General features: G+C 40.7%; 1 protein-coding gene across 5 annotated transcripts in view; it reads right to left on the bottom strand.

Moving 5' to 3' along the window:
• The window catches only part of syt12 (synaptotagmin XII), a 268,982-nt gene that overhangs the window by 184,567 nt on the left and 57,646 nt on the right, over positions 1 to 26,769 (bottom strand). For 2 of the 5 annotated variants that reach the window (XM_059973918.1, XM_059973919.1), the window contains exon 2: positions 6,325 to 6,444. The exons of the other annotated variants lie outside the window; for them this stretch is intronic. The gene's annotated coding sequence lies outside the window, so the exon portion shown is untranslated. The remainder of the gene's footprint in view (positions 1 to 6,324; positions 6,445 to 26,769) is intronic. 5 annotated transcript variants of the gene reach the window in all.

Here is a 26,769-nt window from a genome sequence, read left to right as displayed (position 1 = left end):
CGCCAACATGGTTGGAGTTTGCAAGTTCCCACTATGACTGCATGGATGTTCTGGCTTCTCCTACTTCCCAAAGATACACAATTTGGAAATAACTGACCACCATAAATTACCCCCGGTACGTGGATAAATGATAAAGTCCAGGGAGATTTGATGAGTAGGGTAGGAGAATAAAATGGGATTAGTGAAGTGTTAGTGAAATTGGGTGCTTGATAGTCAGCATGGCTGATAGTCAGCTCAGTGCTGTGTAAATGCACAACTCCATGGTTCCAATGAGAATAGCAGAAAGAAAAGGAAAGACCCATTTGAGAGACAGGAAGAAGTCCAAACCCTGCTCTTCCAAGACATCCACGACAACGATCTAGAACATTATTAACTACTGGTACTCTTATCCCTCACTTCCCTTCAAATGACTGGCTGCAGAGCCCTGGGTGGCTGGAAGGCTGCTTCAGTAAACTTCTGTTTCCCTCCCACAGATGCTGTCTGACCTGCCGATCATTTTCTGTTTATATTTGCCCAATGGTAAACTTAAAGGACAAATTCAGAGGAGCAGATCCTCTTTAAAAAATAATCATTGACCCATTTCTCCAGGCGACTCTCAGTCACCCCCAAACACATTGTGCTTAAGCAAGAAGTATGTACAGTTGAAACAGGTTGCAATTAGTTTTAATGTGATTACTGTTTTAACAACACTTTTGTAACTCTCAAAGCCAATCCCATCATCCTTGTTATGGGCACAGGAGTAAAAGTTAAAAATTTTAGTGTATTTGATATTGCTTTGAGCCAATTCCAAAACAGTACCACATCTGCTGATCCACTGAAACTCAGGTTTATATCTCCAACTACCAACTTATATTCTGTCTGGGTAGCCTCCAACTTGATGGCATGAACATCGATTTCTCCTTCCAGTAAACAAATACCCCCCTCCCACTTCCTCTATTCCCCACCTATTACTTTCCCGGGGTCCCCTCCTCCTTCTCCTTCTCCTATGGTATATTCTCCTCTACTATCAGACTCCTTCTTCTCTAGCCCTCAACCTTTCTCACCCATCTGGCTTCACCAACTAGCTTCCAGCTAGTGCTCTTTGCCTCCCTCCACCTTTATATTCTGGCATATTCCCCCTTCCTTCTCGGTCCCAAAGAAGGGTCTTGGCCTGAAGCATCACTGTCCATTCATTTCCACAGATGCTGCCCGACCTGCTGAGTTCCTCCAGCATTTTGTATGTGTTGCTATGGAATAAGGTCATTGGCTAATATCACTTCAAGGACCTTCAACAAGAAAGAACATTGGGCAAGATTTCCCTCCACACAGTGCAATACAAAGTCATTATTGCCTGAAAGATATTCCACGCATTTGTTTTGCCTCTGATCCCTTGGGGAAAGTGGCCAAGCTCAGTCACCAATTCAGAATCAAAAGAAAGCTGTAGGATTGACCCCTCCCACATTATTCCAGAGGTGGCAGTGGAGACAAACCAAGATCAGGTCTGCATTCTGCCATTACATCCCAAGCAGCTGAGCCATGCTTAAGAGAATAGAGAAAAAATATTACAGCCACTAAGCAATAAACTGACACTACAAGACTAATTTTCAAACTGTTCAACAAATTTGTTAAATAATTATCTTTATAAACTAACCCCTGGTTATTCAGCAATATTTCTTTGGGTAGTTTCATCTAAAACAGTGAGAATTTAAAATGTATAACATTTTCCAGATCATTAATTGAATTAAGTTTTTAAAAAGCAGCAGTGGTTGCTCTATATGATAAATTCTATACTAAATTGCAATCTAAGTCTGGTTTGTAGTCTTCTGCGACTTGTCCATTACAATAGCCACCAGACAAAAATCCTTAAAGGGAAATCCTGCAGGCATCTTATGGCAAGCCTCTTAACAGTGTGAGATGCAGAGGGATCTTGGGGCCCAGACTCCATAGCAACACATACAAAATGCTGGATGAACTCAGCAGACCAGGCAGCACCTATGGAAAAGTGTGAACAGTCGATGTTTCAGGCTGAGACCCTTCTTTAGAATGCTGCCTGGCCTGCTGAGTTCCCCCAGCATTTTGTGTGTGTTGCTTTGGATTCCAGCATCAGCAGATTTTCTGGTGTATGGAGACCAAAATACATAGCTCTCTGAAAATGGCTAGACAGGTTGATAAGGTAGTAAAGAAGGCACGTGGCATGGTTGCCATTATTAATTGAGGAATTGAGTTTGAGAGTCTGGAAGTTATGTTCCAACTTTCTAAACTATGGTTAGTCCACATCTGGAGTAGTTCATTCATTTCTAGTCACCCCATGATAGGAGGGATGTTGAGGCTCTGAAGAGGGTGGCAGAAGTGGTTTACCAGGATGCTGCCTGATCATACGGTATGTTCTGTAAGGAGAGTTGAAATAAACTCGGGTTGTTTCTCTGGAGCAGCACAGGCTAAGGGGAGATTTGATAGAAGTTTATAAGATATGAGAGACATAGATAGAGTCGGCAGCCGTTATTATTTTTCTAGGGTTGAAATGTCTAATACCAGTGAGCATGCATTTAAAGTGGGAGGAAATAAATTCAAAGGAAATGTGTGGGGCAATTTGTTTTTTTTTCAGTAGAGAGATGTGGGTGCCTGTAATACGCTGCCTGGGGTGGTGCTGGAGACAAATACAATAGAGGCGTTTAAGGGGCTTTCAGATAGGCACATAAACATGCCCAAAATGGACAGATACGGACATTCTGTAGGCAGAAGGGATTGGATTACTTAGGTTTTTGAGTACTAATTTAATTCGTTCGGTACAACATTGTGGCCTGTTCCTGTGCTGTACTATTCTATGGTCTATGAATTATTGTTTCTTTGAAACTAAGTTTTGTTTTGCGATAATTCACCTAACAGAAATTGTACGCACAGCACAGTATCCTTTTACATCTGGAATTAGTCACAAAAGTTTCTTCCAGCTCTTTAAATACACCCACTCTCGCTCACCCTCCATCTCAGTGTTCTTCTCAGTCCTTTCGTCATGCCAGAAAACAGAATACACTGTTTGATCCACTCTTCATCAGGACCTCAAACAGTCCCCTTTTTTAACTGGTTGCTCCAGAATCAGCTCATAGCTCCAGCAATTGAATCTGCTAATGCACAACCAAGCCTCTAACTGATGTGATAACATGATTTGCTTGAGCAAAATAGGACCCAACAAGGCCGATTATAGTCAACATTTCAACTGTTCTCAATGAAGCGCAGGTGAAATGTCTTGACCTGAAACATCTGCTGCCCACTTTTCTCTACAAATATTGCCTGACCACTGAGTGTCTCCAGCAGTTTGATAATCCAGATTCCAGCATCTGCAATCTCATGCTTGCAAGTAAGGCCTGAATCTGCTGCATACGTTGAGGGGCAGGTGCCAGCACCTTCATTACTGCTTTCCATTGCTGGACTGCTTGTGGTGTTGGCTACCATTTCTCACCTATAGGATAAATTTTTTTGAATTCCGTACTCAAGCGTGCTGTGAGTTGCGCTGAGTATTTAAGAACATTTTGTTGACTGCTAACATCACCAAGTGGAGAGAGGGTGAACGTGAACCAGACTGCATTGAGGATTCCGTGGTGCAGAGGTCAGCAACTTTTAACTCCTGGGCATTAGCATATCAGATGACCTGTCCTGGGCCTTCTACATAGATGCAATCACAAGTACTCCATGCTTTTACTTTCTTAGGAGGTTAAAGCTTGTCACCGAACACACTGACACACATCCATTGATATCCAGTTGACTGGTTGCATCATGGTCTGGTATGGCAATTCCAATGGTCAGGAAGAGAACAGTGGACTCTGTCCTGAGGAAGTGTTCCTACAAGGCTCCGGACTCCATGTCCAGTAGGGTCGAGGGGAGGAGGAAGGGCAGCCTATGGTTGTTCAGTTTTCCTTTGTGGGAGGATATTCCCAGCTGGGTCATAAGTTCAAAATAAATACATGGAAGCTCATCCTTTGCCACTAGCATGTGTAATTTTTCACGTGCGCGTGAGTTCTGTGCTTCTAGGTGGGAACTGTAATGGGATCCAAATTACATTGCAGCTCCTGAATATTTCTGAGCACCAGTGACCACAATGAGAGCCTCAGAAAATAAAATCTCAAAAACTTGTAACGGCTGATGACCGGCATACGAGCATTCTTGCAATTATGCTGTCAGGATCTAGGATTAAAAATGAGGGCTTGAGAACTTCTTTTGAATGGTTGCTCAAAATCAGCTGTCTCAGTACCACATCTTGCGTCGTGCATCAAGAAACAAACAACATCTCAAAGGACCACAACAGATGGATTAGGTTCAGGCACAGCTGGGAACAGTCTTCAATTAACAGAGCTGTATGCCAGTGTCAACACTGCTATTGTACTGGTTGAAGGTCTTTAATGAGAAACAGCCATGTTGTCACCTTAAGCTCAATTAACAAGACTGCTGCAGTAGTACATGGTATCCAATTGACACGCTAACTGTGGTGTTGTAAAGTCTTTATTCAGATAGCAAGGAGCTTCTGGTTTCAGCGGATCATGTGGCAGCATGGCTCCAGTCAAGCACTGCTAAGCTGACATCTTGCTTTCAGCTGCCTCCACTGCTCTGCCATTGGAACACATAGTTCCAGCCAAAAGCTTCCATTATGCACAAGTATAACCAATTATTACTGAATTATGGACAATTTTGCAACTATATCTCAATCCAGAATGGCTACATTAACTTTTTTCAGATCATTTCAATCAATAAAGACAGAATATTTTGAACCTATTAGACTGGGTTAGAATTAAATTGAAATGCTGGATCTGTAACCACAGTGATATATCCTGCTGTGCTCTAGATTGCAACTTTCAAGTCTGCTTTTAGATACTTCCTTGGTCAGTGGCATCAGTAAATCCCATCTGCAGTGTCAGGTTATTTTATGAACAGATTAATATCTGTTCATAGCGTTGGGGTGTAACAGTCAAATCCTATTATCACCCGAAGAGGACTTTATGTAATTTTAATCTCTCTGAAGACCGAAGAAAGAAAATAATTTATACACTGAGTTTTGATATGAAATGATGATCTACTTCATTCTACAATAAGCATTAATAATAATATTCAATAACCTGAATATTTAACTCCACTCCAACAAGCTGGCTGCCCATCTTGGCAAACATTACTCCCTCATCTATACACGCTAGACAAAACACAGCAAACTGGGGAAAAGAAACACCCTCCCATTCACCAGGACTTCACCAATGTCCTCTGTGTTATGTGCTGTAACTCCAAAACAAAAATAACTAATCAAAAGATAAACATGGAGCCAGAGATAAAGTGCCCTGAGTTTGCTTTGCTTTTGTGAGTTGCACAAATATGAAGTAGTAGCATAATAACGTAATGACGGATGCCATTCCCATATTTCTACATATAACACATAATCAATTATGGAAACAACAAAGAATGCTTAATCAAACAAAATATTTACAATATTACTCAAATATTAAATATGCAACACTCTAGAGCACCTGAAAAGTCCTGGGTTCACATTCAGTTTCTAGCACAGTGAGTTCAATACCCCACAATGACACTCCCATGTAACAGTGAACAGCAACAAGCTTTCTAAATCAATAAATGTGTTAGTGGAGGATAAATGTAGAAAGTGGGTGCTTGATGGTTAGTGCAGATCTGTTTCTGTGCTGAGTCAATCAATGCCCCTATGACATTAAAAATGTTAATACGTTGAAGTGGGTGCATAAGAAATCTACTAACAGTGATGCAGAGATTCTGTTTTCTAGAGAGATGGGAGGATTTGGAACTGTTCTCTTTATTGCAGAGGCAGTTCTGAAAGGTTCAATGGGGTGTGAATTTTCACAGAGTTGGCATAGGTAGAAGCCGTTTCCCTTGGCAAATGAACAGCTACCTAAAGGATACATTTTTAAAAAGATTTTGTCAGTAAAATACATGGAGGAGATAAGCTTATATTACTCAGCAGATTTTTATGATCTGCAAAGCACCATCTGAATCAAAGCTAATTGAAGCCTGTAGTTCCAAAGGAGGTACATATGAAAGGAAATAATTGCACAGGCATTGAGAAAGAGCAGAAGCATGGGACTAATTGGTAGCTCTTTCTAACATTAGAGCTGGCAAAAAGGGCTAGATGGACTAATTCTGAGCTGTATGATTTATTAGTCAGAGACCTGTAGTAATTGGATAGATGTATGTGTCCATTCCGTGGCAGGGAAGCTAAATCTTCCACCATCTCAAACTGAATCCTGGTAGACAGATACGCAGTATGAATGTGAATTCATCCACATCCTCAGCTGTAATTGTGGTACCATTAAGTCAGGAAGAAGGCACTCCACTCACATCTTCAACTGGCTTTTCCACACAATACCATGAAGTTGATTTCTGCTGCTGTGTTTGCTTCGTCTACTGTCTGTCTCAGCCGTCACACATCCCGTAAGCTCTGAAAAACTCTGGAAAACACTGAAAGGGAAACATTTCACGCTAAAGCTCTGACCGGCTAATAAGGGTACATCTTCAATTTTGTAACATTTTAAGATATGCTTCCACACAAATAACAACGCCTCTTCATTTGGATTTGCTTTTAGGATTGCATTTATATAAAGTTATCTTCATCCATATTTTGTTTTAAATATTGACATGTTGACTGCAATTATGTGCTGGGCTTCTACTGATTCTTGCCTTAAATCCAGCGGACCACCTTTGCTGCCAAAAAGTTAATTCCTGGCTGTGCTGCTTACTGGATTTTCCAGGCTGCTACAAAAGTAGGTTTTTCTCTATTGGTATTTTCAGTGGCCAGTGTATTTCCACAGGTCTATGGGCTTCCATCTAACTAAGGGTTTTCTACTTCTGTGGGCAAATAAGGATTGGAGGTGCATTCCATAGTGAAGATGCACATGCCTGTCCCATTAAGAGCTCTCCGTCTTGTCAACATTAGCTGCACTGCAGGAAAATGTCATTCAATACCACAATGAACAATATCTCTGAGACTGGTTTCCAAGGATGGTTGGACCAGGTTTGCTTTTGTCTTAAGATTGTTCTTTAGAATTCTAAAAGGTTCTTGCTAGGTTAGGGACAGGAAAGTGCTTTCCCTTGTGGGAAGAGCAAAACTTGAGGCCATCAACAGAAGAAAATAAGGACAAAGAAATCAAACTAGCAATTGATGAGGAACTACACAGAGGTGCCTGTAATGTGTTGCTAGGGTTTTACTTTGACATTGTTTTTTGCTCAGACATCATGGGCTGAAGGACCTACTCCTGCACGAGGTGTTCTATTTTTTTTATCCAGAGAGTAGTGAGAGTGATGTGGGATTCACTAACATGGGGAAAGGTTGAGGCAAATATAATTAATGCGCTTGGGGATAGGCCAGATATTGTGTTTTGCATCTTCAAAACATTTAACAAATTCAAAGGAAGACACAGGAGTCCAAAATGTGCGTTGAACTTCAACTTTACTTTAAGTGAAGCATGCACATATCACATATGCTATACATATATTTATACATACAACTTGTAATGAATTACTTAAACAACGAATACTTAATCAACAACATATTCACAAGATTAAATATTTAACACACAACACTCCTCCCTGCTTTGCTGTAAGCTCCAATTCAATAGAGAATTCATCTCAACTACTTACATAATATACTAACAATACAGACATGCACAACATAGTAAATTTTAAATTGTCCCATTCAGGCCCAAGAGATTTAATCACACTGGAAGATTTTGTACTCTTGTGGGATAACGTGTTTTCTTACGGGGGTGGGGGGTTCATTCGGCTTAGCAGGTTAGACTTGTGACTGAAAAAAATCTTGGGTTTTGGGACCTCCTCCATGGTGGTTGTCAAAGTTGACTCTAAGACTACAGAAAATGGTTCTGACAGCAGTAGCCCCCTTTCTTCCTCTTCCTTTTACTTCTTCTAGTTTGTATATCTTGATCTTGGGAAGAAACATTTAGTTCACTGGAGTATTCTCTTATTAATCCTTCTGTTTCTCCCTTTATGATCTGATCTGTCCTCTTGGTTTCCTCATCCACAACATCACCTGACATCATCCTCTGTTTCCATATCACCACTAACACATTTCTTTTTGACCTCCCATTCATCCAGCTGAGCTATTGACTTTGCATCTACTTTTACAACCAGCTTTTTGTCTCCCACTTGAAGTTTGTGCAATATCTAATACACGGAGAGTTCTTTATACTCGCAAAAAGTGAATGCTTGCAACTTTCCTGAAGCTCCTTGAGCTCTCTTCCAGCTTAAGACCAAGCCGCATTTTGTGAGGAATTGCCTGATTAACATATCAGAAGCTTTCTCAAATATGTTGTCTATAAGAACTGTTGTGGTAAGACCACTGCTTTTGTCATTTCCACAAATTCCTCTGAGCAGCATGGTCTTTCCAATATGCTTTCCAACCAGAGGCACAGGAGTTGGCACCAACTCCTGTTTGCTCTCTGTAGGGGAACAGTTTATGGTGTATTGTATGGGGAAAGTTCTAGCATCATCCAGTACCCTTCTGAATTCAATTCACTTTCAGATGGCTCATTATAGGGGATGTGGCATGCAAACTGTGGATGGATCTTCAATCAAATTATAGTTGTTGTTGCCAATCACAGCTCCACAATGCTGGTCCTTCTATTTTTACCACATTCTAGCTCAATATGGCTTGTTGTTTGTTGTATTTCACTGTTCTGAATGTCATTCCCACAGGAGTTACCTTTTCTCCACTATATCTGTAGGCTTCAGTTTAATATCTTTGAAATGATGTTCAAACTCAATTATGTGGAATGACTGAAACAACGGAACCAGTGTCCAATTCCATATTAATTAATTTGCTGTTCACTCTGGTTTAAGAATATTGCTTGTCTATTGTTAATTTTTACCCTGTAAATCTCAAGGATACACAGCCCTGCATCATTATGAGATTTTTCATCAACAGCACACAATTAGTGTTTTTTGAAACTGCAACTTGAATTTTCTGTTTTTTTCTCTTTCCTGCGCAGCCCACTTATTTATGTCTGCCCGATATGCTCTTTGATTTATCCTATTTCTCTTGTGTATTGTACAAGTTTTGCCTTTAAATCAGGATTGGTCTGGTATAGGTAAGTTCCTGCCACAGCAGTAACACTTTTTATTTGGCCAGGCTGGTATCTGCTTAGATGCAACAATTTTGTTCCAACTCACTTTAATTCCTGACTGGAACTCAAGTTGTGTTTCTGCCTGCAGTTTCCATTGAAACAGTGACTTCATGTTGTGCTTCAGTTAGGAACCATTTTTTAATGCTTTCTTGTAAGATTCCACAAACCAAACAATCTCTCAGTGCATCATTAAGCTCATCATTACTGACAATACTCAGGCAATCTCTTTAATTCAGCCACAAATGCTAAAATACATCCCTTCCTTTTTATTCTACTTATGAAATCTGAAGAATTCTGCAATGAACAGTAGCTTCAGTTCGATATGCTCCTGCTTTACTTTGACAATATCAACAAAGCCCATTTCTGCTGGTTTGGTTGGAACAGTTAAACTTCCAAGCAAACTACATGCCTTTAAACCCAAAGCATTCAGCAAAATTGGAACTCATTTGTCATTCGTGTATTTACACATATAACTCGTAATTAATTATTTAAACAAAGAATGTTATTCAACAAAATATTTACAAGAATACTCTAGTATTACTAAAATGTTAAGTACACAACAGGTTATGCTGTCAATTAGCCTCTAATGGGAGATAAATACTGGTACAGTAATGCACAGGTTGGGATGAATGGTCTGTTTATATTTTGGACATTCTTTGGAGTTCTTTAAGCTCACTAAAGTACAATGCAAAAATTTTAAAAACATGTATTAATTTCTTATTTGCAATATTGTTAGTAAATGGAATTATTGTCAGCCCTGAGCTCTAGACCTATTTGTTTAATTAATGAGTCATGATTTAAAGAAGGTGACATTTACTTTGTACTTTGTAAGTTGCAGTGGTGATATTTTAGGAATGTAAAATGTTCAAGTAAAAAATAATCATAGAGGAGGAGTTCTTTACAGTTAAGGTATAGCCACAATCAATGGGCAGGAATAAGACACAGTGAATACTGTTCATGAACTACTTGCTAATTTTCTGCTTTTCTTAGTGATTTATGTTTCTATTATTCTATCAAGTTGTTAACAGCAGCTAATGAATTGATAGGTTGGAATTTAGCCCAGACAAATGTCAGCTGATGGATTTTTGCGAAGTGAAATAGGGATAGAAAATATACAGTAAATTGTAGGGTACTAAGGAAAGTTGATGAACAGGGAGACCTAGAGGTCTAAGCCAATTGAAAGTGATAACACAGGAAGATAGAGTACTGAAGAAGGCATATGGCATGCTTGTCTTCATAGGTCAAGCATAAAATCTAAGAGATGGGATAAATTTAAAAAGCAGTGATTAGATTACCCTTGGAGTAAGTGTGTTGTTTTAATGAACACTCTACAGGAAGGTTGTCATTATGCTGGAGAGAGTGCAGAGGAGCTTCACCAGGATGTTGCTGGGATTGGATTTCTGTTAGATATAGGTGGAGATTGCATAAACTGGGCTTATCAACCATAAAGAATGGTTGATATCTGGAACAAACTGCCAGGCGAGGTAGTGGAATTAGATACAATTACTAAAAGGCATTTAGGCAGACTTTTAAAAAGCCATGGCATTTAAGTATTTTATCCAAATTTGGGCAAATGGAATTACTATAGATGAGAGAAAAGGAGAATCAGTGGATGTTGCTTACTTTGATTTTCAGAAGGCCTCTGACAAGGTACCGTACTTGAGGTTGCTTAAGAGCCCATGGTATTACAGGAAAGATACCCGCATGGATAAAGGATTGGCTGATTGGTGGCAAGATTAAAGAGGCCCTTTTCTGGATGGCTGCTGGTGACTGGTGGTGTTACACTGCAGTTGGTGTTGGGACCGCTTCTTTTCATGTTATATGTCAATGACAGAATTGATGGCTTTGTTGCCAAGTGTAAGAATGATATGGAGATAGGTGGAGGGGTAGGTAGTGTTGAAGAAGCAGGGAGTCTGCAGAAGGACTTAGGTAGATTGGGAGAATGGACAATGAAGTGAAAAATGAAATATAGCATAGGGAAGAATATGGTCATGCACATCAGTGAAAAGAATAAATGCATACATTATTTTCAAAATAGGGAGAATATACAAAAAATAAAGGTGCAAAGGAACTTGGGGGCTGTTGTGAAGAATTCCCAGAAGAATAAACTCTTCTCGGGCTTCCAGCTGGGCACAACTATCAATTTTAACCAATGTTTCAATGGCAAACTCTGACATCTTCATCAGGGATGATGCCTAGACATGTCTAGTCTGGAGGTATTTATGACCCCATCATCCACCCTTCCAGATTGGCTAGTCCTCATCCAATCAGGATTTTGGTCTCCCAATTTGTTTACAATCGAACTTACTTAGAGCGAGACCTTTGTCTTTGTTAGAATTCTTTTCTTCCAGTTTTATTTCAATGGCTTCCTTTACCAGGTGGTCCTAAAAGCCATTGACACAGTGCGGTTGCTGTGTGCCATTGAGGTCAACCCTATGGCCATTGAGAATGCAATGTTCTGCTTCCACTGATTTCTCCAGGTAACCCAAACAGATATACCTCCTGTGCTCCTTGATGCAGGTTTCCACCGTGTGGCTGACATATGCTGAGTATATTGGTTAGCATGTGGAATCTTACAAAAAAATATTCAAAACAGCTCCTGACTGAAGCTCAGCTCACATTTAAAAGAGCAGTTGAAATCACTGCATCAATGGAAACAGCAGCCAAAGGCACAATTGACTTATGCTCAGGAATGAAAGTGAGGATAAACAAAATTACAAAGTCTAAACAGAAACCTGCTTGGCAAAAACAAATTGTGTTGCCATTGTGGCAGGGGCTCAGATACACCAGACCAATGCAGGTTTAACGGTGACATTTGTGGAAAATATAACAAATGTGGGATAAATACAAATGTGGAAATAAATGCACTGCAGAGGGAAGGGAAAAAGATACAAAGTCAAGTGACAGTTTCCAAAAGACCAGTAATCTGCATGCTGTTGATAAAAAAATCTGATAATGATGTGAGTGATAAAGATCTGAGATTTATAATGTAAAAACTAGCAATATGGTGTACATCAGAAGTGTATAGGAAATTAATTCAAATGGAATTGGACATGTGTTTGGTTGTTTCAGTCAAGTTTGAATGGCATTTCAAAGATACTGAACTGAAGTCTGCAGGTATCCAGCTAAGGATTTATACTGGAGAAAAAATAACTCCTGTGGGATTGACATTCCTAACAGTGAAATACAACAGGAAATAAGCCACGTTGGGCTTGTATGTGGTAAGAACAGGAGGACCAGTGTTGCGGGGCCGTGATTAGCTGACACAACTACAACTTGATTGGAGTTACATCCACCATTTTCAGGGAAGCATCTGCACCTGCTGTCTGGCAGCAAGTTATGGACCAGGTGCTGTAATATTGCTCAGACACTCAGAGTTACCAGTGAGAAAGACAAGGGACATCTCCAAAATCTCAAAACAGTGTTGAAAAGATCAGAACACTATGGCTTCAGAGCTCAATGGAACAAGTGTGAATTTTTTTAAACCAAGCATTTCTTACTGTGTTCACACCATTAACTCAGAAGGATTAGACAAGTGTGCTGAGAAAATTCAAGCTGTGGTAGGTCCCCTAAGGCCAAAAGACGTCACAGTTATGGCTCTTTTAAGGATTTGTCAATTACTACAACAGGCTCCTGCCAAACCTGGCTTCTGTGCTCTAACCCTTGAACTCATTACTACACATTGGGAATAAATGAAAATGGACAAAGAGTGTGAGGAGGTTTTCCAAAAGACAAAGGAAATGGTGGGATCAGACACTGTTCTCACACATTATGATCCACATCGTCCAGTGAAGCTTGTCTGCGACACCTCACCTTCTGGTATACAGTAGGTACAGTCATGTTGCATGTTATGAGTAGTGGAAGTAAACACCCCACAGCTGATGCATTACATACCCTTACCATGCAGAGAAAAATTACACACAGATTGACAGAGAGGCCCCGAGTCTCATTTAGGGTGCAAAATATTTCAATCAGTATGTGTATGATTTACAGAGGACAGAGTTTACCAGCATTACTGATTATCAATATCTGGTGTCAATTTTCAATCCACAGAAGGGTGTCAATTCTTCTCTTGACATATTCTCTAAAATATAAATCAAAAGTCTTACTGAGGCAGAAATGATCCAAATGGAAACCAAAAAAGATCGCACACAGTCTCAGGTCTACATGGCAACAGAAAAAGGCTGGAACGTGCAGCAGAAGTTCCTGGAGCCCCATTTTTACCAATGCTAGAAATAACTCGCCCTTGATGGGGGTTGCCTAATGAGGGGATTGAGAGTTGTTGTAGCATACAAGCTGAGAGCTAAAGTGTTAGAGGAGCTTCATGCTGGTCATCTAGGTGTGGTCAAAATGAAGGTCGAAGCTTTTTCTGGTGGCCTGGGACAGATCAGCAGATTGGGCAGCTTACCATGCAGTGTGCTGGATGCCAACACAACCCGTAGATGCCAAGAGCGATGCCCCTTCATCCCTGCATTGCCCTAGCAGAGGATTCATGTGGATTTTGTGAGACAATTCATGGGCACAAATTATTTGGTAGTAGTGGATGCAGATACAAAGTGGCCTATAGTGTCCCCAATAGACTCCACTACAGCCTCACACACTGCTGATTTGTTTAGAAATCTCTTCTTAAGGACAGAGGTTCCAGAGCACTAAAGGCTGATTTATGCTTGTGTGTACTGGCTATGCCGCAGCCTATGCCGCAGCCTATGCCGTAGCCCTGATTTTAATTTCTGCATTGCTCTACGCCATAGCGAGCATGCGCTGGTGTGCGCCAAAACGCTAGTTGGTAGTGGGGTTTCTATGCCACTGTGTTGAGTTTCTGCGTGAGAGACATGGACGAGGAAATGCATTTCAAACATTTTCGCATGTCAACAGGCAGATTTGGTGATTTGGTTCATCTATTTCGCATCGATGTACAGAAATGGTGGAGAAGAAGCAACCGGAAATGTGTAGGAGGAAATGAGATGCTACCAAGTGGACCAATCACAGTTGTTGCAGTTTGCGTTGTCATGACATGTGTAACTTTTCTGCAGAGGTACACGTCACTCTACGGCGTAGGGTACAGCGTAGGTAGAGTGCAGGGTACGCGATACCTATGCCGTAGATGCGACGCACAAGTATGAATCAGCCTTAAGTCAGTGACAATGGACTGCAGTTCATTGCAGAACAAGTTCAGACATTCCTGAAAATGAATCATATAAGACACATTAGATCTGCATCACATGACAAAGCTACAAATAGCTTGGCAGAAAGGTTTGTCCAGAGTCTAAAGAACACACTGTGAGCAATGTCAGCAGAACACACTACACTGACACTGAATCAGAAGCTCGACAATTTCCTTGTTACGTAATGTAATGCAGCACACTCCACAACCAACAACTTCCCAGCGATGCTGTCCCTGGGTCGTCCCCTGCACTCATTCTTGGATCTCCTCAAGCCCAATCTCAGAAGGAGTATGCAAGACAAACAGTTGAGACAAATTGAAGGTTTCTCAAGCAAGAAGATTTGATGTTTCACTCCTGGACAAGCAATCCTGCCGAGGGATGACAGGGGTGATCAAAAGTGGGCACTTGGAAAGATTAAGGGTAGAACTGAACCACACTCGTACACAGTTGAGATAGCACCTGATGTCATCGGGAGATGACGCAACGATCAGCTGAAGAGGGCAGATTCAGTTAGAGAAGAAAGGTGCCCAAAACTGTCAGGGCCACTTCCTGCAGTCGCAGGGTCAATGCCTGCAAGCACCACAGAGGAGGCTCCGAAACCTGAAAGTGTTTTACAGCCACAAGTCTCACTACCAAGCAGAGTGATCCCGCTTATTAGGAAAGACATTATCCCACAAGAGTAGGAAATCCTCCACAGCAATTAAATCTTTAGGGCTGAATGGGACAAATTAAAACTTACTATGCTATGGATGTCTATATAGTAGCTGTATTATATAGTGTACTGTGTATATTTACAGTATAAAACCAGAGAGCACTACATTACATCTTTGAGTTGAGATGCATTCTACATTGAGTTGGAGTTTAGTGTATTTTATATTTCAGTACTACTTGAGTAATATTGTAAATATCTTGTTTGATTAAGCATTATTGGTTTGTTTACATAAATCATGATGGGTTACATGTAAAAGTAAGTGAATGGCATACTGTATGATATTGCACCAGCACGCCATATGTGAGCGCCTCACTGAAAGTAAAACTAAATAGATACATTTTCCCAAGTTCCTGATTTTTTCTTTCAATTAGTTTCTGGAGTTATAAAACAGAACAGCTTTCATGAAATTTGGTACCAGTGTTTTTCTCTTATGTTTAGCAATGAGGAAGACATAAAGCAAGTTTCATGCCTCAGTCCCTATTTGTACAGAACACCAATTAATATATCATAAACTACTTTGCTGACTATCAAGTATTTAAATCAAGCCTTCTTCAGTCTTGTCTAATGCAAACCAACATCACCATTGACCCTGCATCATTTCTTGCCTATTGCTCAGTTACACATTATTGAAAAATCCAGGCTTTTTTCCTAAATACAATGCCAGGACTAAAATCAATACTCTAAGTGCTTTTGCACCACCTGTTCATGAGAACCGTAACGGCTTCCTAAGGCTTGCAATCCATATATTTGACAATCCAAATTCTCACTGGCAACCACTGCTTTATGTTATAAAGTCACTTTCACTGCTGAAATGACTACCAGATGACAGGTTCCTTGGTACATTGCATGTCTGACTGTATCCCTCATTGATCACATAGTTGTTATTCTAGCTCAGGCTTCTCAACGCTGAATAACATTTGCCACTCTCCTACGTGGATGATGGCCTTTAACGCCCTTTTCAGTTCCACAGAAGCTAAGCAAACATCAACTGTCTTTGTTAATAAAGTTCATTAATAGTTCACGTTTTCCAATCAGTCTCTACTTCTTGTTAATTTATATTGTGGATACACTAACTTTTGAAGACTTTGCCTTTTGCTTCCAGTCATTTATAACCCGAATGTGTCAGCACTTAATTAATATTTGAACAATTTTATTTTCTTTAACTCTTGGGGCTAGCTGGGTAGACGCCATGATTGGCATGGAAACATTGGGCTGAAGGTCTTATATCCTCGCTATATTGCTCCATGATTCTATGACCAGTTGATTTAAATATTACTCGTTTCTAAATATTAGATTTCCCTCAGTGGATTCTAACAGTCAAAGGTACAAGCAAGTCCCAATTCACAGGGTATCTCCGTTTGTTGAAGCTCTACCGATGAGCTGAGGGAATCGGATCCTGATGTGATTTATCTACCTGGCTTCGGTTTGTGAAATGCACATTGATAGCTTTTTGAGGCTTAGGAAGCGGAAGATTTGCCTAATTTGTCTGAATGCTGTATTTTGTAAGGGCTAAAACATTGGGTAAGTGTGACAATCTTCAGTTAGTGTGACGATCTTGTTCAGAGATGATGCTGTGACCAGAGAGGTTTTATTGCAAGCGAGGAAGAGGCAAAGAGAAATAGCATTAAAAAGAATGGCAGAGCTTCTCCAATATGGTGTCAGACCACATCACAATCTTCCTTCAAGCATTGACCTAAAACCAGAAATTTTGGACCTGAGTTGACAGTAACTATATATGATATCAATTGTGTTTGACAAGTATGGTATCAAGGAGCTCTGGTACAACTAAAATTAAAGAACATAAGGGGAAATGCAATCCACTGACTGAAATCATAGCTCACATAGGGTTGTGACTGTTGAAGGTCAGCAATTTAAAGCAACGTACTAGGCCTAACCATCCTTAGCAGCTTCATCAGTGATCTTCCTTCACTCACATAGGCTCAGTGTGAAATCATTTGCTAATGATCGCACAATATTCAATTCCATTTGCAACTTCTCAGGAAATGAAATAACCAATGTCCTCATGTAGCAAGACTCGGACAACATTCGGGTGTCAGCTGATAAATGAGACGTTACGTTTAAAATGATCCACTCCAGCAATGGAAAATCTAACTATTTGATATTTAATGACACTGCCATTGTAGAGCTTCCTACACCTTGCCCGCCACCCCCCCCCCCCCCACAACCATCAGTAACTGGGGCTCAATGTTGAACGGGAAGTCAACCAGACAAGCACATCAGGAACACTATGGCTACAAGAGCAGGTGAAAGGCTGAGCAACACACCCCTTAACCTCCCAAATTTTTTCTACCACCTATCGTACACAATTAAGTGTGAATGTGCACCGAAACAATCACTCAAGAAGCTCAACATCATTCAGGAGAAAGATGCTCACTTAATTGGCATATGACCCCTGCCCTAAACATTTGCTTACTCCATTACTGTATCATGGGCCTAGAAGCACTGTGCAATTATCTCAAGTTCTCTCAGCTTTTTTGAACTCTGTGTTGAGTTTAATGTTAAGGCTCAGCTTACAAACTGATGTTGAATAATTCACAGGAATATCAGGTATCCACATTCACATATACATTGCAGTTGCTGGCCTAGTTAGTTCCTTAAGGATTTTATAGCCGAGGGTGGCAGTGGGGATAAACTCCTATGGCCTGTTAAATACTCCCAATAGTGTGCATCTCAAATAGCCTCTAACAACCAAATCCAACTCCTGACCTTCACGTGTGGCTTAACTACTAAGCCAGATGGAATTGTTTCTAATGTCAGGAGAAAGGGCAAATGTGGGATATTGTCACACTGGGCAGATCGGGCTTGCCAGTCTGGCTGGCAGCTCATCCAGGAGAAGGAAAACTCTGATCTCCATCCTCTGGTGTGACGTGGCTATACCCACTCATAGGAAAGGCTCTGGGAGTAAACCTTAAGGAAAAATTTGGAGCTGGAATTCCTATGGCAGTACTACGGCGAGTTCAATGCTGAAAGGCAGCTCCTGCGATGCCACTGGTGCCAAATTGCACCAGTGTTTGCTGATCCTTTGGATTCATCAGCTGTATGAAGAAGAGGAGCCTGTTACGTGGGCAACAGCTTGCTCTCCATGTAATACAGGCCTGGCTGACCAACAGAGGGCCTCAGTGCTAGCATTTCCCAAGCCTGCAACTTCTATCTCTAAGTAAGACAGCAGATGTTTAGGAACACAACCACATGCTGGTTTCCGCAAGCTGCATCCTGATTTGGAACAGCATCAATGATCTTTCTTCTTGGTTGGAATTCTAGAATTCCCTACCCCAAAGGACTACTACCATTCATCCACCTTGTGCTCAAGGCAATAAACACTGGCCTTGCACTCCTTTAATTAATATAACAAAAACTAGGGAGAGCTGATGGGGAGGAAATTGAGAAAGAAAAATGCAGGAAGAAAGAAAATGTGGGTTAAATAACATAGAAAGGGAATAACAGAAGTGCAATCCAAAAGAATGATGAGTCAGACATGACAAGAGAAAAACACTGAGATTCACTTAGAGAGAATGTAAATACGAAACACATAGAATGGAACAGTGGGGAAAAGATGATCAATGAAAGGAGACAGAAGTGAATTAATGGGGAAGAACTTAAACTAAGAATGAAGCAGTATTTCACAGTGACTTTATTAATATCAGTGAAGGAATTAAGTGGAACTTGTTTGCCAGTAATTGAGAAATTCTTGCCTTGGGTGCATTATGTCGTGATGCAGAATTGAAATGTATAAATCAATAAATAGAATGGGAATGTACACCATTCTGTATGCAAACAACACAACAGCCTTGGAGACATCAACACCCTGGGTACTTGCAATAAAAGTTTACTCTTTCAGAGTTTGACTAGCAAGTGTGGTTGGAGGGACAACTGTCAGCAGAGGAGCTTGCAGAACATTTCCAAGCCTCTTGCGTTCTTCCTATCTGTTTACCAGCACTTAGAATATGGCAGTATCAGGGACTCATTCATTTCCACAATTGTGATAATATTATCAAATAGATTTAGACCTGGGGAAAAAGGACACATTTCTCCCCCTTTCTCATCAAATACAGTACTGTAAATTGTTTTATTTCAAATATATTATTTCACACACAATACAGCACAGTCTTATAGACCACTAAACTAAATGTTATGCCAGGTGGTTATAAGTCAACTATATTGATCTGAAGCCACATACAGTGTAGATAAGGATGGTAGACACCTTATAGGTACTGGTGAACTAAATAGTGGTTTGCAATAACCTGATAGCTACTTGGTCATCATTATGCAAAACGGTCACCAGGTTTGGATAGGGCCCAAGTGCGGAGTGAGAGACACTGAAGCAGGTCGATAGTTCACAGACATTGATGTGAACAATGTTAAAGGAAAAAGAAAACAATAAACACTAGGCCAAACAGGGCTGTTAACTAAAACTCTCAAATGGAAAAACAAAGCCCACACTGCAGCTGAAAAGAACAACTAAGAATAGAACAAATATCGCTAATCTGCAGAATCAGTTGACTCGGCAGTCCAATTTCTCAGGCAAGGCAGAATGCAAGTAGGCAGCGAAGCATTGCTGTGTCCAAGTCTCGACAAATACTACAACGGAATGAATGGAGTTAAATACTATCACAATGAAATAATAATTATCTGATACGTGCATATTCACAAGCGCAATTGCCGTATCTACAGCACTGCAGAATCCGTGGTTGTGACACAAAACTATTTTTTTGAACTTCCTGATTTAAATAGTAACCCAAATTTCTCATGGTGGGAGTCAAACTCACGTTGGTGGATGTGTGGTTGAGGTTTCTGAATGCTTATTTATTGAACTACCATGCCATTTACCCAGCTTCTTGCTTTGTCCATCTTGCCAAGCACCTTTCTGAAGTTAAGGTGTATCATAACGTCTTTGCTCAATCACTGCCCTCAAAGAATTTCCCAGTGTGAATACAGGAAAGAAATACTTCTGTTAGTGTAACATCTCACTGATACACTCTGAGGGCACGAAGATCTGGTCAAGGGAAGTGGCTGAGCATAGCCCAGCTTACCAAAAAATAACAACAGGATGCTGAGGATGTTCTATGAGTCTGTGGTGGCCAGTGCTATCATGTTCGCTGTTGTGTGCTGGGACAGCAGGCTGAGGGTAGCAGACACCAACAGAATCAACAAACTCATTCATAAGGCCAGTGATGTTGTGGGGGTGGAACTGGACTCTCTGATGGTGGTGTCTGAAGAGAGGATGCTGTCCAAGTTGCATGCCATCGTGGACAATGTCTCCCATCCACTCCATAATGTACCGGTTAGGCTCAGGAGTACATTCAGCCAGAGACTCATTCCACCGAGCTGTAACACTGAGCGTTATAGGAAGTCATTCCTGCCTGTGGCCATCAAACTTTGCAACTCCTCCCTCAAAGTGTCAGACACCCTGAGTCAATAGGCTGGTCCTGGACTTATTTCCTCTTGGCATAATTAGCTTATTATTATTTAATTATTTATGGTTTTATATTGCATTATTTCTACACTATTCTTGGTTGGTGCGACTGTGATCATCAGGTTCAGATTCAGATTCAGTTATTTGTCATTTAGAAACCACAAATGCAATGCAGTTAAAAAATGAAATAACGTTCCCCAGAATGATATCACAAAAGCATATGATGAAACAGACTACACCAGAAAATCCACGTAACGTTTGGCAATCCCCAATCCAGAGTCCAGAGAGGCTGCTGCATATTAATATCGCACTACCGTCTAGCGTGTTCCCTGGAAAGGAGCTCCAAATCCACCAGACAAAAACAAGATCAAAAACTAAAGCTACAAGACCTGCACAAAACCACATAATTACAACATATAGTTACAACAGTGCAAACAATAGCATAATTGATTAAAAAAAAAACAGACTATGGGCACAGTAAAAATAGTCCAAGATGTTAAAGGACTGTAAGTTCTTTCTGTAATGAAACCCAATTTCCCTTGGGATCAATAAAGTATGTCTGTCTGTCTGTAATTCATCATGTTGACCTAATCTGAATTGTTTATGTTTATAAAAATGTATAAACCTTAAACATTCAGAAACTTTTAACAAACTTTAAAATAAAACCTTTATAAAACTAATAAAACCTCTATAAAAACTTCTCAAAATGGTCTATAAAATATTTATTTTAAGGAAGCGTTTTTTAAAATTATGAGACATAAACTTCCTTTTTAAATTAACAATGTGTTAAAAATTAGTGTCTGAGTTTTTTGATACCTACTTTTTTTCCATTAAAATCTACACAGAAAGTCTTTACTTTCCTATCCATCTAGTAGAATACTTGGGTCAATTATCTCCAAAAACACTGGGCATTTGGTTCAAGTTCTCTGCCACATTGAATTCCAAGTTGAAGTGGGTTCCATATTCAAACATACAAACAGAGGAATCGCAAAGCTGCTGTCAGTTAAGACAATTAACTTTGCTTTTGTCAGTACAGAAAGCTGTAGGCCATGATTGGCTCTATAGAGCACAGTTAACACAGTTTCCTCTCATCCGCAGGATCCAGATTCAATCCTGACCTCGGATGCTGCCTACCCAGAGCATGCATATTGTCTCAGCACTTCCAGATGCTCCAGTTTCTTCCCACATCCTGTGTACTGATCAATTACTCAGTTATATTTAGAATGGGCTGATTGCAAAAGAATTAGAAAGAGGGTGGTGGTGGACCAGAGACAGAATAGGTTCACACACAACATGCTGCAGGAGCTCAGCAGGCGAGGCAGCATCTGTGGAAAAGAGTACAGTCGACATTTCAGGCTGAGACCCTTCAGCAGGACTGGTGCAAAAAAAAAGATGAGTAGAGTTAAAAAGTGAGGGAGGGACAGAGATCATAGAGGGGGAGGGCAGTGAGAGAGGGTTTCCCATCAAAGGGAAGATTTAAACTTCAGGGTAGGCATCCCTGGAAGAGACTTCGCAGTGTAGTAATCCAATCACAAACAAGAGAAGATCTGCAGATGCTGGAAATCCGAGCAACACACATAAAATACTGGAGGAACTCGGCAGGCCAGGCAGTATCTATGCAAAGACCTTTTAGCAGGACTGAAGAAAAAAAGATGAGGAGTCAGATTTAAAAGGTGGGGGAAGAATAGCTTCAGAGTTTAAAGAGCAGTAAGGCAGAGGGGAATCGGACTGCACTATTGGGAGCCAATGTAATGTAATTAAGTGGACAAATTATCTCATGTGTCATAATGACTATGTCAAGTAATATATTGTTCTCAAAGTAATTTTTATCCGGAGCATCTACTAGCTCTGTCAATTCTCCAGTCACTGCCCTCAGTCTGTTTAGCAGACTTGATGGGCTGAAAGGCCTAATTCTGCTTCTATGTCTTAAGGTTCTCAGTTACCTTAACTGTTTGAGAGTCACTTTGTCTGACTGTTGCATCATTGTTAACCTGTATCTTGTATCATAAGAAGGATTTTATTCCAGTTTGGTTGTTGAACGGAAGATATCACATCTGACTATATTAATTCATAGTGAAATTCCATCATGAGTACTTCTGCTCTTGTCCAGTCCAGTTTAGAATCTACTTTCTGTTTACATGTTTTTCTCCTGTTTTAACTTACTCACGTTTATTACTACACTATAATGTTTGTTTTCCTTTTTGGTCCATCACAATGCATTTATTTTTTACTGCAATCAATTTGTGGGATCACTGATGTGTCCTTTTAAACACCTGACCTTGCCGCTGATTTCATTCCCAGAATTAGAGATGGGCTCTATGTCTTTAGTTGACAGATTCCAAATTTTCATCAGCAAAGCAGCAGGATTTTGGGAATTTGGACACCATTAATTCCCAAGAACAACATGCAATGTTGTTATATTAGCCAGGTTTCAAGGGGATAATATGTTGTAATAAATAAGCCCATGAGTGGAAGACTTACATTCATATTCATGACTTGAATGAAGACATCTATATTAATGTATTCAGTCTTGCTTCTGATACTAAGCTATGCAGGAAATTAATCTGAGAGAAGGATGCAAAGAGATTATAAAGGTGTTATGTGAATGAGCAAGTTGGCTGGAATATATTGTGCACAAATGTGTGGTTATTCAATTATTACATTTGAGGAGAATGGCCTTGATAGGGATATTGTGTCAGCCATGTTGGAGGGGTAGAGCAAACTCAATGGGCCAAATGGTCTAATTCTGCTCTTATGTCTTACGGTCTTATTCACTTGGGAAGTCTGAAATAGCAAAACAGGGTCTGTTTTAATAGCAAGCCACAATAAAATGCTTGTGCTAAGAGAACAATATAATGAGTTCTTATGCAAATACAACAATCAATCAGTAAGCAAACTCCATATTGCTTTAATAATAAGAGAGCTGGCATAATAGTATAGAGATATCTTATTACAGTTTAACTGAATTTTGGTAAGATGAGAGCTGGCGTACAGTGCGTAGGTTTAGCCTGCCTACTTAGGTTTACCAGATCCATTAGCAAGGATCACGGACTCTTCCATGGTGAAGAGCTGTGCTGAATGAGTTTATGTTTGCTGGAATTTAGAGAATGAAAATATAAGGTTCCAAGGAACTGGATAGGGTAGATGCTTAAAACCTTGTTTCCCTTGAATTGATGGTTTAGAACTGGATGGTCTTAGGATACGGGATGAATACTTAGAATTGGATAAGAGGATTGTGCATGCTTGGATACTGAATCAAACAGGAGATCAATCAGTTCGACGGGAGATCAGGGAAATCAAGGAATATGGGGAGTGGAACGGTAGAAGCTCAACCAAGATTCCATTGAATGACAGAGCAGCCTTGATGATTATTCCTGCTCCGTATCTTCTTCTACTGTCTGATCATGACAGGAGGAAAGAGCATTAAGGATGTTCGATCTTGGGAGGTTCAAATGAGTGCAGTTAGTAGGATCATTGTAATTCTTCATGTAAAAGTAAGACAGGGGTAAAGAGTGGGTTTAAATAGAGCACATGTAGCTCTGTTTCTTACAAAGATGCATCAGTTACTTTTATTGATTTAGTGTTCTTATACAAACGGATTTATAAAAGAAAGATACAATTTAACAAATGTCTTTTAAGCACACAGAGTTAATATAAATCTTGAATAATTTGAATTTTTTCTCTTTACTTCCCAATTTGTTTACTTAAATATCTATTGCTATATGTTAGCGAAAAGTGTTTTGTCTCCAACTAAGAGTTAAATCTAACTCTTGCTTTGGCTAGCGGCTTACTATAGGAGATGATAATCCCCCGGTGCAGCCAAATTTATCTTGTTTGGGTGGATGCTGCACAATGTGTCTCCTGTTACAAATCAGTGCCATGAAATACACAATATACGATTAAACGATTGAGCTTTATAATTTTTAATTTGACTAAATGGTTAGTACAGAAAACAAAAAAAAAGAAAAAGGGCCCATTCTCATGAAACAGTCTAATGTGCAACGTTGGAGCTCACTGATAAGGACCATCGACCTCCTCCGATCGTCGCTGACCTTCGGACCCTCACTCCAAGTCCACTCTGTTCAAGGTCTACCAACTCTCCATTCGCATCTTCTGTCCTCATCTCTCCCTGGCAAAAGACTGTGAATTCCCAGCTCCCAGACACATGAGAATCCCGCGCATAGCCTAACATGCCCCATTATCTCTAGTCATAACCCAGACATTACTGCTGCAGAGAAACCATTACCTTAGCAGTGGAACATTACAGACAAGCCATCATGTTAGTAGTGAAACCTTACAGTACACTCTCCCCCCACGAAATTTAGTAATGCCCTCATGACGTTGAGATAATTAGCCAACCCTTCCTGCAAAACACAAAGCCCAATCCAGGTGTACAAGGCAGCGACATAGCTCCCCAGAATGGTGGGTGTCACACTCTGCTCCCCGGTGCTACATAGGTCAGCCTATCCGATGGTCTCCTGATTCTCTGAGACCTCCACACCCCATCACCTAACTCTTCAGGTTCAGACACCGGTCTACCCGGCGAGGCCTCCCCCGGCCTACCACTCGTGCCCACCTGCAACTGAGACCACTCTGTCCCATGGCTAAGCCCAACTTCCACCCCTGCAGAGTCCCATTGCAACCCAGGCTGCCCACACTAAATGGGCGCCCCCCCCCCCCACTTTACCTGACCAAGCAGGAGAAGGACCGGGAGCCCTTCAATCAATGGGGAGTTGACGAAAGGGGGCATATACCACACATCCAGGTCCTCATCCTCCGAATCAGTAGGATGGGTGGGGGCCGGCCTAACCTCGCCTGCTGTGGGCCCTGCAGTTGCCCTGCATTTCTGCAGAGTCCCCTTACTAGGTGTAGGCTCCAAGTCAGGCTCTGGGTCTACTTGCACCTCTTGTCTCAGGGGCAGCAGGTGGTTCCGATGGAGAATCTTGACAGGCCCATTCCTATCCCCTGGTTTCACCCGGAAAACTGGTTGATTTGACATCTGACTCTCCACCACATAGGGCATAGCCGCCCAGTGGTCTGCCAACTTATGCTTTCCAGGTAGCCCCAAACAGATCCACAGTGCACATAAGTAACAGTCGTATGCTTGAATTAGGGGGCAGCACAGTAGTATCATGGTTAGCACACCTTACAGTGACAGTGACCTGGGTTCAATTACCACAACAGTCTGTAAGGAGTTTCTACCTCCTCCCCATGACTGAGTGCTCAGTTGCCTCCAAAGATGTATTGGTTGGTAGGTTAATTGGTCACTGTAAATTGTCTCATAATTAGGCTTGGGAAAAGTTGGGGGTTGCTGGCCTGGAATCACCATTCCCTCTAAGATGTGCATGTGAGAGCACGCACAGTTCTTTTGCTACTAGGGCACAAAGGAGTTTAAACTGTACTCAAAAGGTTGTCTCCTGCTACCTCATTGGCATGTTAAGTATATTTCATGATTGTACACAATCACATTTCCTTTTTCTGTTTCTGATACAGACAGTGTTGACAACATGGAGTTTCCGGTGATTTGTCTGCAGTTTTTAGAACTGACTTATTTATACATTATTTATTGAAGAAATTATTGATTCACTATGTCGAATTCCGAAGAAGCAAAGGACTTGAAGCACCAAGGAACTGCTAGTTTACTTAAAGCAGAATGGCTTAATGAGACAGTAGAAACTGCTACACCAAAAGCTCATGAGGTCAAGAAAATGCAGCTATGAGAAATATTTGTGTAGAATATAGAAAATGGTGTTTAAACAATGAACAACAAGCTGGACTTGGGAGTTTATTATCCTTAGAATAACTTCAGGTTTACTTCCACTTAAAAATTCAGTGCAAACATGCTGCTGTCACTGGGCAAAAAATTGCACAGCTCAAGATTTTTGCACACATTGGTCATAACAAACTAGAGGGAACATTGGTCAGAACAGCCTATTCCACACTGCATCTCAATAAATAAATAAAAATAAACAATAGTTGATGAAAGTTTAGAGAACTGGTACGAAAGAGGAAATGTGTCCACCATAAATCAGCCATGATCCGACAGGCGAGACTTGAGAGACCTGGTAGCCTCTCCTTGCTCCTATTCTCTTGTGTTCTACCCATTACCCTTTGGAGCCCTGTAACAACACCACTTTGACTTTAACTCTCTTGTTTTGCCCTGGGACATGCTCTGACTTGGCAGGACCACCAGTGAAGCACAATTACAATAAACATAAAATCTTCCTCAGTGTTCATCCAAACTCCTGAGAATAGTTGTTGCACACACACACACAATCTCTGTAAGAATGCAAATGTTTTTGAAGGAAGAATCAGAGTTCAAGTTGTTTTCCCCTT

The sequence above is a fragment of the Hypanus sabinus genome, chromosome 7 (assembly GCF_030144855.1).
Source record: "Hypanus sabinus isolate sHypSab1 chromosome 7, sHypSab1.hap1, whole genome shotgun sequence".
NCBI lineage: Eukaryota > Metazoa > Chordata > Chondrichthyes > Myliobatiformes > Dasyatidae > Hypanus > Hypanus sabinus.
The sequence above is the reverse complement of the archived record's forward strand: the minus strand, read 5'-3'. Positions and strand labels throughout refer to the sequence as shown.